The sequence below is a fragment of the Ptiloglossa arizonensis genome, chromosome 9 (assembly GCF_051014685.1).
Source record: "Ptiloglossa arizonensis isolate GNS036 chromosome 9, iyPtiAriz1_principal, whole genome shotgun sequence".
Classification (NCBI taxonomy): domain Eukaryota; kingdom Metazoa; phylum Arthropoda; class Insecta; order Hymenoptera; family Colletidae; genus Ptiloglossa; species Ptiloglossa arizonensis.
Window position 1 is genome coordinate 256326 of NC_135056.1, and position 16895 is coordinate 273220.

Sequence of the window (16895 nt, forward strand, 5' to 3'; positions counted from 1 at the left end):
GCGAGATATGGCAGTTTTGAGGTAAGAAACGCTTGAGAAACTCCAAATTTTCGCAGTTCTGATACTCGAAACGAATAACTAGAACGGTCTAGGGGAAAACTACTCATACCGTTGTAATCGGGCGAGTTTCTACTTTCAGGTGCAACAGAAATTTTGCGAATTGGAAAATCCGTTCGCGAGATATGGCAGTTTTGAGGTAAGAAACGCTTGAGAGACTCCAAATTTTCGCAGTTCTGATGCTCGAAACGAATAACTAGAACGGCCTAGGGGAGAACTACTCATACCGTTGTAATGGGGCGAGTTTCTACTTTCAGATGCGACAGAAACTTTGCGGATTGGTCAATCCGTTCGCCAGATATGGCAGTTTTGAGGTAATAAACGCTTGAGAAACTCCAAACTTTCGCAGTTCTGATGCTCGAAACGAATAACTAGAACGGCCTAGGGGAAAACTACTCATACCGTTGTAATGGGGCGAGTTTCTATTTTCAGATGCGACAGAAACTTTGCGGATTTGTCAATCCGTTCGCGTGATGTGGCAGTTTTGAGGTAAGAAACGCTTGAGAAACTCCAAATTTTCGCAGTTCTGATGCTCGAATCGAATAACTAGAACGGCCTAGGGGAAAACTACTCATACCGTTGTAATCGGGCGAGTTTCTACTTTCAGATGCGAGAGAAATTTTGCGGATTGGTCAATCCGTTCGCGAGATATGGCAGTTTTGAGGTAAGAAACGCTTGAGAAACTCCAAATTTTCGCAGTTCTGATGCTCGAAACGAATAACTAGAACGGCCTAGGGGAAAACTACTCATACCGTTGTAATGGGGCGAGTTTCTACTTTCAGATGCAACAGAAACTTTGCGGATTGGTCAATCGGTTCGCGAGATATGGCAGTTTTGAGGTAAGAAACGCTTGAGAAACTCCAAATTTTCGCAGTTCTGATGCTCGAAACGAATAACTAGAACGGCCTAGGGGAAAACTACTCATACCGTTGTAATGGGGCGAGATTCTACTTTCAGATGCGACTGAAACTTTGCTTATTGGTCAAACCGTTCGCGAGATATGGCAGTTTTGAGGTAAGAAACGCTTGAGAAACTCCAAATTTTCGCAGTTCTGATGCTCGAAACGAATAACTAGAACGGCCTACGGGAAAACTACTCATACCGTTGTAATGGGGCGAGTTTCTACTTTCAGATGCGACAGAAACTTTGCGGATTTGTCAATCCGTTCGCGAGATGTGGCAGTTTTGAGGTAAGAAACGCTTGAGAAACTCCAAATTTTCGCTGTTCTGATGCTCGAATCGAATAACTAGAACGGCCTAGGGGAAAACTACTCATACCGTTGTAATCGGGCGAGTTTCTACTTTCAGATGCGAGAGAAATTTTGCGGTTTGGTCAATCCGTTCGCGAGATATGGCAGTTTTGAGGTAAGAAACGCTTGAGAAACTCCAAATTTTCGCAGTTCTGATGCTCGAAACGAATAACTAGAACGGCCTAGGGGAAAACTAATCATACCGTTGTAATGGGGCGAGTTTCTACTTTCAGATGCAACAGAAACTTTGCGGATTGGTCAATCGGTTCGCGAGATATGGCAGTTTTGAGGTAAGAAACGCTTGAGAAACTCCAAATTTTCGCAGTTCTGATGCTCGAAACGAATAACTAGAACTGCCTAGGGGAAAACTACTCATACCGTTGTAATGGGGCGAGATTCTACTTTCAGATGCGACTGAAACTTTGCGGATTGGTCAATCCGTTCGCGAGATATGGCAGTTTTGAGGTAAGAAACGCTTGCGAAACTCCAAATTTTCGCAGTTCTGATGCTCGAAACGAATAACGAGAACGGCCTAGGGGAAAACTACTCATACCATTGTAATCGGGCGAGCTTCTTCTTTCAGATGCAACTGAAATTTTGCGGATTGGTCAATCCGTTCGCGAGATATGGCAGTTTTGAGGTAAGAAACGGTCGAGAAACTCCAAATTTCGCAGTTCTGATGCTCGAATCGAATAACTAGAACGGCCTAGGGGAAAACTATTCATACCGTTGTAATCGGGCGAGTTTCTACTTTCAGATGCGAGAGAAATTTTGCGGATTGGTCAATCCGTTCGCGAGATATGGTAGTTTTGAGGAAAGAAACGCTTGAGAAACTCCAAATTTTCGCAGTTCTGATGCTCGAAACGAATAACTAGAACGGTCTAGGGGAAAACTACTCATACCGTTGTAATCGAGCGAGTTTCTACTTTCAGGTGCAACAGAAACTTTGCGAATTGGAAAATCCGTTCGCGAGATATGGCAGTTTTGAGGTAAGAAACGCTTGAGAAACTCCAAATTTTCGCAGTTCTGATACTCGAAACGAATAACTAGAACGGTCTAGGGGAAAACTACTCATACCGTTGTAATCGGGCGAGTTTCTACTTTCAGGTGCAACAGAAATTTTGCGAATTGGAAAATCCGTTCGCGAGATATGGCAGTTTTGAGGTAAGAAACGCTTGAGAGACTCCAAATTTTCGCAGTTCTGATGCTCGAAACGAATAACTAGAACGGCCTAGGGGAAAACTACTCATACCGTTGTAATGGGGCGAGATTCTACTTTCAGATGCGACTGAAACTTTGCTTATTGGTCAAACCGTTCGCGAGATATGGCAGTTTTGAGGTAAGAAACGCTTGAGAAACTCCAAATTTTCGCAGTTCTGATGCTCGAAACGAATAACTAGAACGGCCTGCGGGAAAACTACTCATACCGTTGTAATGGGGCGAGTTTCTACTTTCAGATGCGACAGAAACTTTGCGGATTTGTCAATCCGTTCGCGAGATGTGGCAGTTTTGAGGTAAGAAACGCTTGAGAAACTCCAAATTTTCGCAGTTCTGATGCTCGAATCGAATAACTAGAACGGCCTAGGGGAAAACTACTCATACCGTTGTAATCGGGCGAGTTTCTACTTTCAGATGCGAGAGAAATTTTGCGGTTTGGTCAATCCGTTCGCGAGATATGGCAGTTTTGAGGTAAGAAACGCTTGAGAAACTCCAAATTTTCCGCAGTTCTGATGCTCGAAACGAATAACTAGAACGGCATAGGGGAAAACTAATCATACCGTTGTAATGGGGCGAGTTTCTACTTTCAGATGCAACAGAAACTTTGCGGATTGGTCAATCGGTTCGCGAGATATGGCAGTTTTGAGGTAAGAAACGCTTGAGAAACTCCAAATTTTCGCAGTTCTGATGCTCGAAACGAATAACTAGAACGGCCTAGGGGAAAACTACTCATACCGTTGTAATGGGGCGAGATTCTACTTTCAGATGCGACTGAAACTTTGCGGATTGGTCAATCCGTTCGCGAGATATGGCAGTTTTGAGGTAAGAAACGCTTGCGAAACTCCAAATTTTCGCAGTTCTGATGCTCGAAACGAATAACGAGAACGGCCTAGGGGAAAACTACTCATACCATTGTAATCGGGCGAGCTTCTTCTTTCAGATGCAACTGAAATTTTGCGGATTGGTCAATCCGTTCGCGAGATATGGCAGTTTTGAGGTAAGAAACGGTCGAGAAACTCCAAATTTCGCAGTTCTGATGCTCGAATCGAATAACTAGAACGGCCTAGGGGAAAACTACTCATACCGTTGTAATCGGGCGAGTTTCTACTTTCAGATGCGACAGAAACTTTGCGGATTGGTCAATCCGTTCGCGAGATGTGGCAGTTTTGAGGTAAGAAACGCTTGAGAAACTCCAAATTTTCGCAGTTCTGATGCTCGAATCGAATAAATAGAACGGCCTGCGGGAAAACTACTCATACCGTTGTAATGGGGCGAGTTTCTACTTTCAGATGCGACAGAAACTTTGCGGATTTGTCAATCCGTTCGCGAGATGTGGCAGTTTTGAGGTAAGAAACGCTTGAGAAACTCCAAATTTTCGCAGTTCTGATGCTCGAATCGAATAACTAGAACGGCCTAGGGGAAAACTACTCATACCGTTGTAATCGGGCGAGTTTCTACTTTCAGATGCGAGAGAAATTTTGCGGTTTGGTCAATCCGTTCGCGAGATATGGCAGTTTTGAGGTAAGAAACGCTTGAGAAACTCCAAATTTTCCGCAGTTCTGATGCTCGAAACGAATAACTAGAACGGCATAGGGGAAAACTAATCATACCGTTGTAATGGGGCGAGTTTCTACTTTCAGATGCAACAGAAACTTTGCGGATTGGTCAATCGGTTCGCGAGATATGGCAGTTTTGAGGTAAGAAACGCTTGAGAAACTCCAAATTTTCGCAGTTCTGATGCTCGAAACGAATAACTAGAACGGCCTAGGGGAAAACTACTCATACCGTTGTAATGGGGCGAGATTCTACTTTCAGATGCGACTGAAACTTTGCGGATTGGTCAATCCGTTCGCGAGATATGGCAGTTTTGAGGTAAGAAACGCTTGCGAAACTCCAAATTTTCGCAGTTCTGATGCTCGAAACGAATAACGAGAACGGCCTAGGGGAAAACTACTCATACCATTGTAATCGGGCGAGCTTCTTCTTTCAGATGCAACTGAAATTTTGCGGATTGGTCAATCCGTTCGCGAGATATGGCAGTTTTGAGGTAAGAAACGGTCGAGAAACTCCAAATTTCGCAGTTCTGATGCTCGAATCGAATAACTAGAACGGCCTAGGGGAAAACTACTCATACCGTTGTAATCGGGCGAGTTTCTACTTTCAGATGCGACAGAAACTTTGCGGATTGGTCAATCCGTTCGCGAGATGTGGCAGTTTTGAGGTAAGAAACGCTTGAGAAACTCCAAATTTTCGCAGTTCTGATGCTCGAATCGAATAAATAGAACGGCCTAGGGGAAAACTACTCATACCGTTGTAATGGGGCGAGTTTCTATTTTCAGATGCAACAGAAACTTTGCGGATTGGTCAATCCGTTCGCGAGATATGGCAGTTTTGAGGTAAGAAACGCTTGAGAAACTCCAAACTTTCGCAGTTCTGATGCTCGAAACGAATAACTAGAACGGCCAAGGGGAAGACTACTCATACCGTTGTAATCGGGCGAGCTTCTACTTTCAGATGCAACAGAAATTTTGCGGATTGGTCAATCCGTTCGCGAGATATGGCAGTTTTAGGTAAGAAACGCTTGAGAAACTCCAAATTTTCGCAGTTCTGATGCTCGAAACGAATAACTAGGACGGCCTAGGGGAAAACTACTCATACCGTTGTATTCGGGCGAGTTTCTATTTTCAGATGCGACAGAAACTTTGCGGATTGGTCAATCCGTTCGCGAGATATGGCAGTTTTGAGGTAAGAAACGCTTGAAAAACTCCAAATTTTCGCAGTTCTGATGCTCAAAACGAATAACGAGAACGGCCTAGGGGAAAACTACTCATACCATTGTAATCGGGCGAGCTTCTTCTTTCAGATGCAACTGAAATTTTGCGGATTGGTCAATCCGTTCGCGAGATATGGCAGTTTTGAGGTATGAAACGGTCGAGAAACTCCAAATTTCGCAGTTCTGATGCTCGAATCGAATAACTAGAACGGCCTAGGGGAAAACTACTCATACCGTTGTAATGGGGCGAGTTTCTACTTTCAGATGCGACAGAAACTTTGCGGATTGGTCAATCCGTTCGCGAGATGTGGCAGTTTTGAGGTAAAAAACGCTTGAGAAACTCCAAATTTTCGCAGTTCTGATGCTCGAATCGAATAACTAGAACGGCCTAGGGGAAAACTACTCATACCGTTGTAATGGGGCGAGTTTCTATTTTCAGATGCAACAGAAACTTTGCGGATTGGTCAATCCGTTCGCGAGATATGGCAGTTTTGAGGTAAGAAACGCTTGAGAAACTCCAAACTTTCGCAGTTCTGATGCTCGAAACGAATAACTAGAACGGCCAAGGGGAAAACTATTCATACCGTTGTAATCGGGCGAGTTTCTACTTTCAGATGCGAGAGAAATTTTGCGGATTGGTCAATCCGTTCGCGAGATATGGCAGTTTTGAGGAAAGAAACGCTTGAGAAACTCCAAATTTTCGCAGTTCTGATGCTCGAAACGAATAACTAGAACGGCCTAGGGGAAGACTACTCATACCGTTGTAATGGGGCGAGTTTCTACTTTCAGATGCAACAGAAACTTTGCGGATTGGTCAATCGGTTCGCGAGATATGGCAGTTTTGAGGTAAGAAACGCTTGAGAAACTCCAAATTTTCGCAGTTCTGATACTCGAAACGAATAACTAGAACGGTCTAGGGGAAAACTACTCATACCATTGTAATCGGACGAGCTTCTACTTTCAGATGCAACAGAAATTTTGCGGATTGGTCAATCCGTTCGCGAGATATGGCAGTTTTGAAGTTAGAAACGCTTGAGAAACTCAAAATTTTCGCAGTTCTAATGCTCGAAACGAATAACTAGAACGGCTTAAGGGAAAAATACTCATACCGTTGTAATCGGGCGAGTTTCTACTTTCAGATGCGACAGAAACTTTGCGGATTGGTCAATCCGTTCGCGAGATATGGCAGTTTTGAGGTAAGAAGCGCTTGCGAAACTCCAAATTTTCGCAGTTCTGATGCTCGAAACGAATAACGAGAACGGCCTAGGGGAAAACTACTCATACCATTGTAATCGGGCGAGTTTCTACTTTCAGATGCAACAGAAATTTTGCGGATTGGTCAATCCGTTCGCGAGATATGGCAGTTTTAGGTAAGAAACGCTTGAGAAACTCCAAATTTTCGCAGTTCTGATGCTCGAAACGAATAACTAGAACGGCCTAGGGGAAAACTACTCATACCGTTGTATTCGGGCGAGTTTCTACTTTCAGATGCGACAGAAACTTTGCGGATTGGTCAATCCGTTCGCGAGATATGGCAGTTTTGAGGTAAGAAACGCTTGAAAAACTCCAAATTTTCGCAGTTCTGATGCTCAAAACGAATAACGAGAACGGCCTAGGGGAAAACTACTCATACCATTGTAATTGGGCGAGCTTCTTCTTTCAGATGCAACTGAAATTTTGCGGATTGGTCAATCCGTTCGCGAGATATGGCAGTTTTGAGGTAAGAAACGCTTGAAAAACTCCAAATTTTCGCAGTTCTGATGCTCAAAACGAATAACTAGAACGGCCTAGGGGAAAACTACTCATACCGTTGTATTCGGGCGAGTTTCTACTTTCAGATGCGACAGAAACTTTGCGGATTGGTCAATCCGTTCGCGAGATATGGCAGTTTTGAGGTAAGAAACGCTTGAGAAACTCCAAATTTTCGCAGTTCTGATGCTCGAAACGAATAACTAGAACGGCCTAGGGGAAAACTACTCATACCGTTGTATTCGGGCGAGTTTCTACTTTCAGATGCGACAGAAACTTTGCGGATTGGTCAATCCGTTCGCGAGATATGGCAGTTTTGAGGTAAGAAACGCTTGAAAAACTCCAAATTTTCGCAGTTCTGATGCTCAAAACGAATAACGAGAACGGCCTAGGGGAAAACTACTCATACCATTGTAATCGGGCGAGCTTCTTCTTTCAGATGCAACTGAAATTTTGCGGATTGGTCAATCCGTTCGCGAGATATGGCAGTTTTGAGGTATGAAACGGTCGAGAAACTCCAAATTTCGCAGTTCTGATGCTCGAATCGAATAACTAGAACGGCCTAGGGGAAAACTACTCATACCGTTGTAATGGGGCGAGTTTCTACTTTCAGATGCGACAGAAACTTTGCGGATTGGTCAATCCGTTCGCGAGATATGGCAGTTTTGAGGTAAGAAACGCTTGAGAAACTCCAAATTTTCGCAGTTCTGATACTCGAAACGAATAACTAGAACGGTCTAGGGGAAAACTACTCATACCATTGTAATCGGACGAGCTTCTACTTTCAGATGCAACAGAAATTTTGCGGATTGGTCAATCCGTTCGCGAGATATGGCAGTTTTGAAGTTAGAAACGCTTGAGAAACTCAAAATTTTCGCAGTTCTAATGCTCGAAACGAATAACTAGAACGGCTTAAGGGAAAAATACTCATACCGTTGTAATCGGGCGAGTTTCTACTTTCAGATGCGACAGAAACTTTGCGGATTGGTCAATCCGTTCGCGAGATATGGCAGTTTTGAGGTAAGAAACGCTTGCGAAACTCCAAATTTTCGCAGTTCTGATGCTCGAAACGAATAACGAGAACGGCCTAGGGGAAAACTACTCATACCATTGTAATCGGGCGAGCTTCTTCTTTCAGATGCAACTGAAATTTTGCGGATTGGTCAATCCGTTCGCGAGATATGGCAGTTTTGAGGTAAGAAACGGTCGAGAAACTCCAAATTTCGCATTTCTGATGCTCGAATCGAATAACTAGAACGGCCTAGGGGAAAACTACTCATACCGTTGTAATGGGGCGAGATTCTACTTTCAGATGCGACTGAAACTTTGCGGATTGGTCAATCCGTTCGCGAGATATGGCAGTTTTGAGGTAAGAAACGCTTGCGAAACTCCAAATTTTCGCAGTTCTGATGCTCGAAACGAATAACGAGAACGGCCTAGGGGAAAACTACTCATACCATTGTAATCGGGCGAGCTTCTTCTTTCAGATGCAACTGAAATTTTGCGGATTGGTCAATCCGTTCGCGAGATATGGCAGTTTTGAGGTAAGAAACGGTCGAGAAACTCCAAATTTCGCAGTTCTGATGCTCGAATCGAATAACTAGAACGGCCTAGGGGAAAACTACTCATACCGTTGTAATGGGGCGAGTTTCTACTTTCAGATGCAACAGAAACTTGCGGATTGGTCAATCGGTTCGCGAGATATGGCAGTTTTGAGGTAAGAAACGCTTGAGAAACTCCAAATTTTCGCAGTTCTGATGCTCGAAACGAATAACTAGAACGGCCTAGGGGAAAACTACTCATACCGTTGTAATGGGGCGAGATTCTACTTTCAGATGCGACTGAAACTTTGCTTATTGGTCAAACCGTTCGCGAGATATGGCAGTTTTGAGGTAAGAAACGCTTGAGAAACTCCAAATTTTCGCAGTTCTGATGCTCGAAACGAATAACTAGAACGGCCTGCGGGAAAACTACTCATACCGTTGTAATGGGGCGAGTTTCTACTTTCAGATGCGACAGAAACTTTGCGGATTTGTCAATCCGTTCGCGAGATGTGGCAGTTTTGAGGTAAGAAACGCTTGAGAAACTCCAAATTTTCGCAGTTCTGATGCTCGAATCGAATAACTAGAACGGCCTAGGGGAAAACTACTCATACCGTTGTAATCGGGCGAGTTTCTACTTTCAGATGCGAGAGAAATTTTGCGGTTTGGTCAATCCGTTCGCGAGATATGGCAGTTTTGAGGTAAGAAACGCTTGAGAAACTCCAAATTTTCCGCAGTTCTGATGCTCGAAACGAATAACTAGAACGGCATAGGGGAAAACTAATCATACCGTTGTAATGGGGCGAGTTTCTACTTTCAGATGCAACAGAAACTTTGCGGATTGGTCAATCGGTTCGCGAGATATGGCAGTTTTGAGGTAAGAAACGCTTGAGAAACTCCAAATTTTCGCAGTTCTGATGCTCGAAACGAATAACTAGAACGGCCTAGGGGAAAACTACTCATACCGTTGTAATGGGGCGAGATTCTACTTTCAGATGCGACTGAAACTTTGCGGATTGGTCAATCCGTTCGCGAGATATGGCAGTTTTGAGGTAAGAAACGCTTGCGAAACTCCAAATTTTCGCAGTTCTGATGCTCGAAACGAATAACGAGAACGGCCTAGGGGAAAACTACTCATACCATTGTAATCGGGCGAGCTTCTTCTTTCAGATGCAACTGAAATTTTGCGGATTGGTCAATCCGTTCGCGAGATATGGCAGTTTTGAGGTAAGAAACGGTCGAGAAACTCCAAATTTCGCAGTTCTGATGCTCGAATCGAATAACTAGAACGGCCTAGGGGAAAACTACTCATACCGTTGTAATCGGGCGAGTTTCTACTTTCAGATGCGACAGAAACTTTGCGGATTGGTCAATCCGTTCGCGAGATGTGGCAGTTTTGAGGTAAGAAACGCTTGAGAAACTCCAAATTTTCGCAGTTCTGATGCTCGAATCGAATAAATAGAACGGCCTAGGGGAAAACTACTCATACCGTTGTAATGGGGCGAGTTTCTATTTTCAGATGCAACAGAAATTTTGCGGATTGGTCAATCCGTTCGCGAGATATGGCAGTTTTAGGTAAGAAACGCTTGAGAAACTCCAAATTTTCGCAGTTCTGATGCTCGAAACGAATAACTAGGACGGCCTAGGGGAAAACTACTCATACCGTTGTATTCGGGCGAGTTTCTATTTTCAGATGCGACAGAAACTTTGCGGATTGGTCAATCCGTTCGCGAGATATGGCAGTTTTGAGGTAAGAAACGCTTGAAAAACTCCAAATTTTCGCAGTTCTGATGCTCAAAACGAATAACGAGAACGGCCTAGGGGAAAACTACTCATACCATTGTAATCGGGCGAGCTTCTTCTTTCAGATGCAACTGAAATTTTGCGGATTGGTCAATCCGTTCGCGAGATATGGCAGTTTTGAGGTATGAAACGGTCGAGAAACTCCAAATTTCGCAGTTCTGATGCTCGAATCGAATAACTAGAACGGCCTAGGGGAAAACTACTCATACCGTTGTAATGGGGCGAGTTTCTACTTTCAGATGCGACAGAAACTTTGCGGATTGGTCAATCCGTTCGCGAGATGTGGCAGTTTTGAGGTAAAAAACGCTTGAGAAACTCCAAATTTTCGCAGTTCTGATGCTCGAATCGAATAACTAGAACGGCCTAGGGGAAAACTACTCATACCGTTGTAATGGGGCGAGTTTCTATTTTCAGATGCAACAGAAACTTTGCGGATTGGTCAATCCGTTCGCGAGATATGGCAGTTTTGAGGTAAGAAACGCTTGAGAAACTCCAAACTTTCGCAGTTCTGATGCTCGAAACGAATAACTAGAACGGCCAAGGGGAAAACTATTCATACCGTTGTAATCGGGCGAGTTTCTACTTTCAGATGCGAGAGAAATTTTGCGGATTGGTCAATCCGTTCGCGAGATATGGCAGTTTTGAGGAAAGAAACGCTTGAGAAACTCCAAATTTTCGCAGTTCTGATGCTCGAAACGAATAACTAGAACGGCCTAGGGGAAGACTACTCATACCGTTGTAATGGGGCGAGTTTCTACTTTCAGATGCAACAGAAACTTTGCGGATTGGTCAATCGGTTCGCGAGATATGGCAGTTTTGAGGTAAGAAACGCTTGAGAAACTCCAAATTTTCGCAGTTCTGATACTCGAAACGAATAACTAGAACGGTCTAGGGGAAAACTACTCATACCATTGTAATCGGACGAGCTTCTACTTTCAGATGCAACAGAAATTTTGCGGATTGGTCAATCCGTTCGCGAGATATGGCAGTTTTGAAGTTAGAAACGCTTGAGAAACTCAAAATTTTCGCAGTTCTAATGCTCGAAACGAATAACTAGAACGGCTTAAGGGAAAAATACTCATACCGTTGTAATCGGGCGAGTTTCTACTTTCAGATGCGACAGAAACTTTGCGGATTGGTCAATCCGTTCGCGAGATATGGCAGTTTTGAGGTAAGAAGCGCTTGCGAAACTCCAAATTTTCGCAGTTCTGATGCTCGAAACGAATAACGAGAACGGCCTAGGGGAAAACTACTCATACCATTGTAATCGGGCGAGTTTCTACTTTCAGATGCAACAGAAATTTTGCGGATTGGTCAATCCGTTCGCGAGATATGGCAGTTTTAGGTAAGAAACGCTTGAGAAACTCCAAATTTTCGCAGTTCTGATGCTCGAAACGAATAACTAGAACGGCCTAGGGGAAAACTACTCATACCGTTGTATTCGGGCGAGTTTCTACTTTCAGATGCGACAGAAACTTTGCGGATTGGTCAATCCGTTCGCGAGATATGGCAGTTTTGAGGTAAGAAACGCTTGAAAAACTCCAAATTTTCGCAGTTCTGATGCTCAAAACGAATAACGAGAACGGACTAGGGGAAAACTACTCATACCATTGTAATTGGGCGAGCTTCTTCTTTCAGATGCAACTGAAATTTTGCGGATTGGTCAATCCGTTCGCGAGATATGGCAGTTTTGAGGTAAGAAACGCTTGAAAAACTCCAAATTTTCGCAGTTCTGATGCTCAAAACGAATAACTAGAACGGCCTAGGGGAAAACTACTCATACCGTTGTATTCGGGCGAGTTTCTACTTTCAGATGCGACAGAAACTTTGCGGATTGGTCAATCCGTTCGCGAGATATGGCAGTTTTGAGGTAAGAAACGCTTGAGAAACTCCAAATTTTCGCAGTTCTGATGCTCGAAACGAATAACTAGAACGGCCTAGGGGAAAACTACTCATACCGTTGTATTCGGGCGAGTTTCTACTTTCAGATGCGACAGAAACTTTGCGGATTGGTCAATCCGTTCGCGAGATATGGCAGTTTTGAGGTAAGAAACGCTTGAAAAACTCCAAATTTTCGCAGTTCTGATGCTCAAAACGAATAACGAGAACGGCCTAGGGGAAAACTACTCATACCATTGTAATCGGGCGAGCTTCTTCTTTCAGATGCAACTGAAATTTTGCGGATTGGTCAATCCGTTCGCGAGATATGGCAGTTTTGAGGTATGAAACGGTCGAGAAACTCCAAATTTCGCAGTTCTGATGCTCGAATCGAATAACTAGAACGGCCTAGGGGAAAACTACTCATACCGTTGTAATGGGGCGAGTTTCTACTTTCAGATGCGACAGAAACTTTGCGGATTGGTCAATCCGTTCGCGAGATGTGGCAGTTTTGAGGTAAGAAACGCTTGAGAAACTCCAAATTTTCGCAGTTCTGATACTCGAAACGAATAACTAGAACGGTCTAGGGGAAAACTACTCATACCATTGTAATCGGACGAGCTTCTACTTTCAGATGCAACAGAAATTTTGCGGATTGGTCAATCCGTTCGCGAGATATGGCAGTTTTGAAGTTAGAAACGCTTGAGAAACTCAAAATTTTCGCAGTTCTAATGCTCGAAACGAATAACTAGAACGGCTTAAGGGAAAAATACTCATACCGTTGTAATCGGGCGAGTTTCTACTTTCAGATGCGACAGAAACTTTGCGGATTGGTCAATCCGTTCGCGAGATATGGCAGTTTTGAGGTAAGAAACGCTTGCGAAACTCCAAATTTTCGCAGTTCTGATGCTCGAAACGAATAACGAGAACGGCCTAGGGGAAAACTACTCATACCATTGTAATCGGGCGAGCTTCTTCTTTCAGATGCAACTGAAATTTTGCGGATTGGTCAATCCGTTCGCGAGATATGGCAGTTTTGAGGTAAGAAACGGTCGAGAAACTCCAAATTTCGCATTTCTGATGCTCGAATCGAATAACTAGAACGGCCTAGGGGAAAACTACTCATACCGTTGTAATGGGGCGAGTTTCTATTTTCAGATGCAACTGAAATTTTGCGGATTGGTCAATCCGTTCGCGAGATATGGCAGTTTTGAGGTAAGAAACGCTTGAGAAACTCCAAACTTTCGCAGTTCTGATGCTCGAAACGAATAACTAGAACGGCCAAGGGGAAGACTACTCATACCGTTGTAATCGGGCGAGCTTCTACTTTCAGATGCAACAGAAATTTTGCGGATTGGTCAATCCGTTCGCGAGATATGGCAGTTTTAGGTAAGAAACGCTTGAGAAACTCCAAATTTTCGCAGTTCTGATGCTCGAAACGAATAACTAGGACGGCCTAGGGGAAAACTACTCATACCGTTGTATTCGGGCGAGTTTCTATTTTCAGATGCGACAGAAACTTTGCGGATTGGTCAATCCGTTCGCGAGATATGGCAGTTTTGAGGTAAGAAACGCTTGAAAAACTCCAAATTTTCGCAGTTCTGATGCTCAAAACGAATAACGAGAACGGCCTAGGGGAAAACTACTCATACCATTGTAATCGGGCGAGCTTCTTCTTTCAGATGCAACTGAAATTTTGCGGATTGGTCAATCCGTTCGCGAGATATGGCAGTTTTGAGGTATGAAACGGTCGAGAAACTCCAAATTTCGCAGTTCTGATGCTCGAATCGAATAACTAGAACGGCCTAGGGGAAAACTACTCATACCGTTGTAATGGGGCGAGTTTCTACTTTCAGATGCGACAGAAACTTTGCGGATTGGTCAATCCGTTCGCGAGATGTGGCAGTTTTGAGGTAAAAAACGCTTGAGAAACTCCAAATTTTCGCAGTTCTGATGCTCGAATCGAATAACTAGAACGGCCTAGGGGAAAACTACTCATACCGTTGTAATGGGGCGAGTTTCTATTTTCAGATGCAACAGAAACTTTGCGGATTGGTCAATCCGTTCGCGAGATATGGCAGTTTTGAGGTAAGAAACGCTTGAGAAACTCCAAACTTTCGCAGTTCTGATGCTCGAAACGAATAACTAGAACGGCCAAGGGGAAAACTATTCATACCGTAGTAATCGGGCGAGTTTCTACTTTCAGATGCGAGAGAAATTTTGCGGATTGGTCAATCCGTTCGCGAGATATGGCAGTTTTGAGGAAAGAAACGCTTGAGAAACTCCAAATTTTCGCAGTTCTGATGCTCGAAACGAATAACTAGAACGGCCTAGGGGAAGACTACTCATACCGTTGTAATGGGGCGAGTTTCTACTTTCAGATGCAACAGAAACTTTGCGGATTGGTCAATCGGTTCGCGAGATATGGCAGTTTTGAGGTAAGAAACGCTTGAGAAACTCCAAATTTTCGCAGTTCTGATACTCGAAACGAATAACTAGAACGGTCTAGGGGAAAACTACTCATACCATTGTAATCGGACGAGCTTCTACTTTCAGATGCAACAGAAATTTTGCGGATTGGTCAATCCGTTCGCGAGATATGGCAGTTTTGAAGTTAGAAACGCTTGAGAAACTCAAAATTTTCGCAGTTCTAATGCTCGAAACGAATAACTAGAACGGCTTAAGGGAAAAATACTCATACCGTTGTAATCGGGCGAGTTTCTACTTTCAGATGCGACAGAAACTTTGCGGATTGGTCAATCCGTTCGCGAGATATGGCAGTTTTGAGGTAAGAAGCGCTTGCGAAACTCCAAATTTTCGCAGTTCTGATGCTCGAAACGAATAACGAGAACGGCCTAGGGGAAAACTACTCATACCATTGTAATCGGGCGAGTTTCTACTTTCAGATGCAACAGAAATTTTGCGGATTGGTCAATCCGTTCGCGAGATATGGCAGTTTTAGGTAAGAAACGCTTGAGAAACTCCAAATTTTCGCAGTTCTGATGCTCGAAACGAATAACTAGAACGGCCTAGGGGAAAACTACTCATACCGTTGTATTCGGGCGAGTTTCTACTTTCAGATGCGACAGAAACTTTGCGGATTGGTCAATCCGTTCGCGAGATATGGCAGTTTTGAGGTAAGAAACGCTTGAAAAACTCCAAATTTTCGCAGTTCTGATGCTCAAAACGAATAACGAGAACGGCCTAGGGGAAAACTACTCATACCATTGTAATCGGGCGAGCTTCTTCTTTCAGATGCAACTGAAATTTTGCGGATTGGTCAATCCGTTCGCGAGATATGGCAGTTTTGAGGTATGAAACGGTCGAGAAACTCCAAATTTCGCAGTTCTGATGCTCGAATCGAATAACTAGAACGGCCTAGGGGAAAACTACTCATACCGTTGTAATGGGGCGAGTTTCTACTTTCAGATGCGACAGAAACTTTGCGGATTGGTCAATCCGTTCGCGAGATGTGGCAGTTTTGAGGTAAGAAACGCTTGAGAAACTCCAAATTTTCGCAGTTCTGATACTCGAAACGAATAACTAGAACGGTCTAGGGGAAAACTACTCATACCATTGTAATCGGACGAGCTTCTACTTTCAGATGCAACAGAAATTTTGCGGATTGGTCAATCCGTTCGCGAGATATGGCAGTTTTGAAGTTAGAAACGCTTGAGAAACTCAAAATTTTCGCAGTTCTAATGCTCGAAACGAATAACTAGAACGGCTTAAGGGAAAAATACTCATACCGTTGTAATCGGGCGAGTTTCTACTTTCAGATGCGACAGAAACTTTGCGGATTGGTCAATCCGTTCGCGAGATATGGCAGTTTTGAGGTAAGAAACGCTTGCGAAACTCCAAATTTTCGCAGTTCTGATGCTCGAAACGAATAACGAGAACGGCCTAGGGGAAAACTACTCATACCATTGTAATCGGGCGAGCTTCTTCTTTCAGATGCAACTGAAATTTTGCGGATTGGTCAATCCGTTCGCGAGATATGGCAGTTTTGAGGTAAGAAACGGTCGAGAAACTCCAAATTTCGCATTTCTGATGCTCGAATCGAATAACTAGAACGGCCTAGGGGAAAACTACTCATACCGTTGTAATGGGGCGAGTTTCTATTTTCAGATGCAACAGAAACTTTGCGGATTGGTCAATCCGTTCGCGAGATATGGCAGTTTTGAGGAAAGAAACGCTTGAGAAACTCCAAACTTTCGCAGTTCTGATGCTCGAAACGAATAACTAGAACGGCCAAGGGGAAGACTACTCATACCGTTGTAATCGGGCGAGCTTCTACTTTCAGATGCAACAGAAATTTTGCGGATTGGTCAATCCGTTCGCGAGATATGGCAGTTTTAGGTAAGAAACGCTTGAGAAACTCCAAATTTTCGCAGTTCTGATGCTCGAAACGAATAACTAGGACGGCCTAGGGGAAAACTACTCATACCGTTGTATTCGGGCGAGTTTCTATTTTCAGATGCGACAGAAACTTTGCGGATTGGTCAATCCGTTCGCGAGATATGGCAGTTTTGAGGTAAGAAACGCTTGAAAAACTCCAAATTTTCGCAGTTCTGATGCTCAAAACGAATAACGAGAACGGCCTAGGGGAAAACTACTCATACCATTG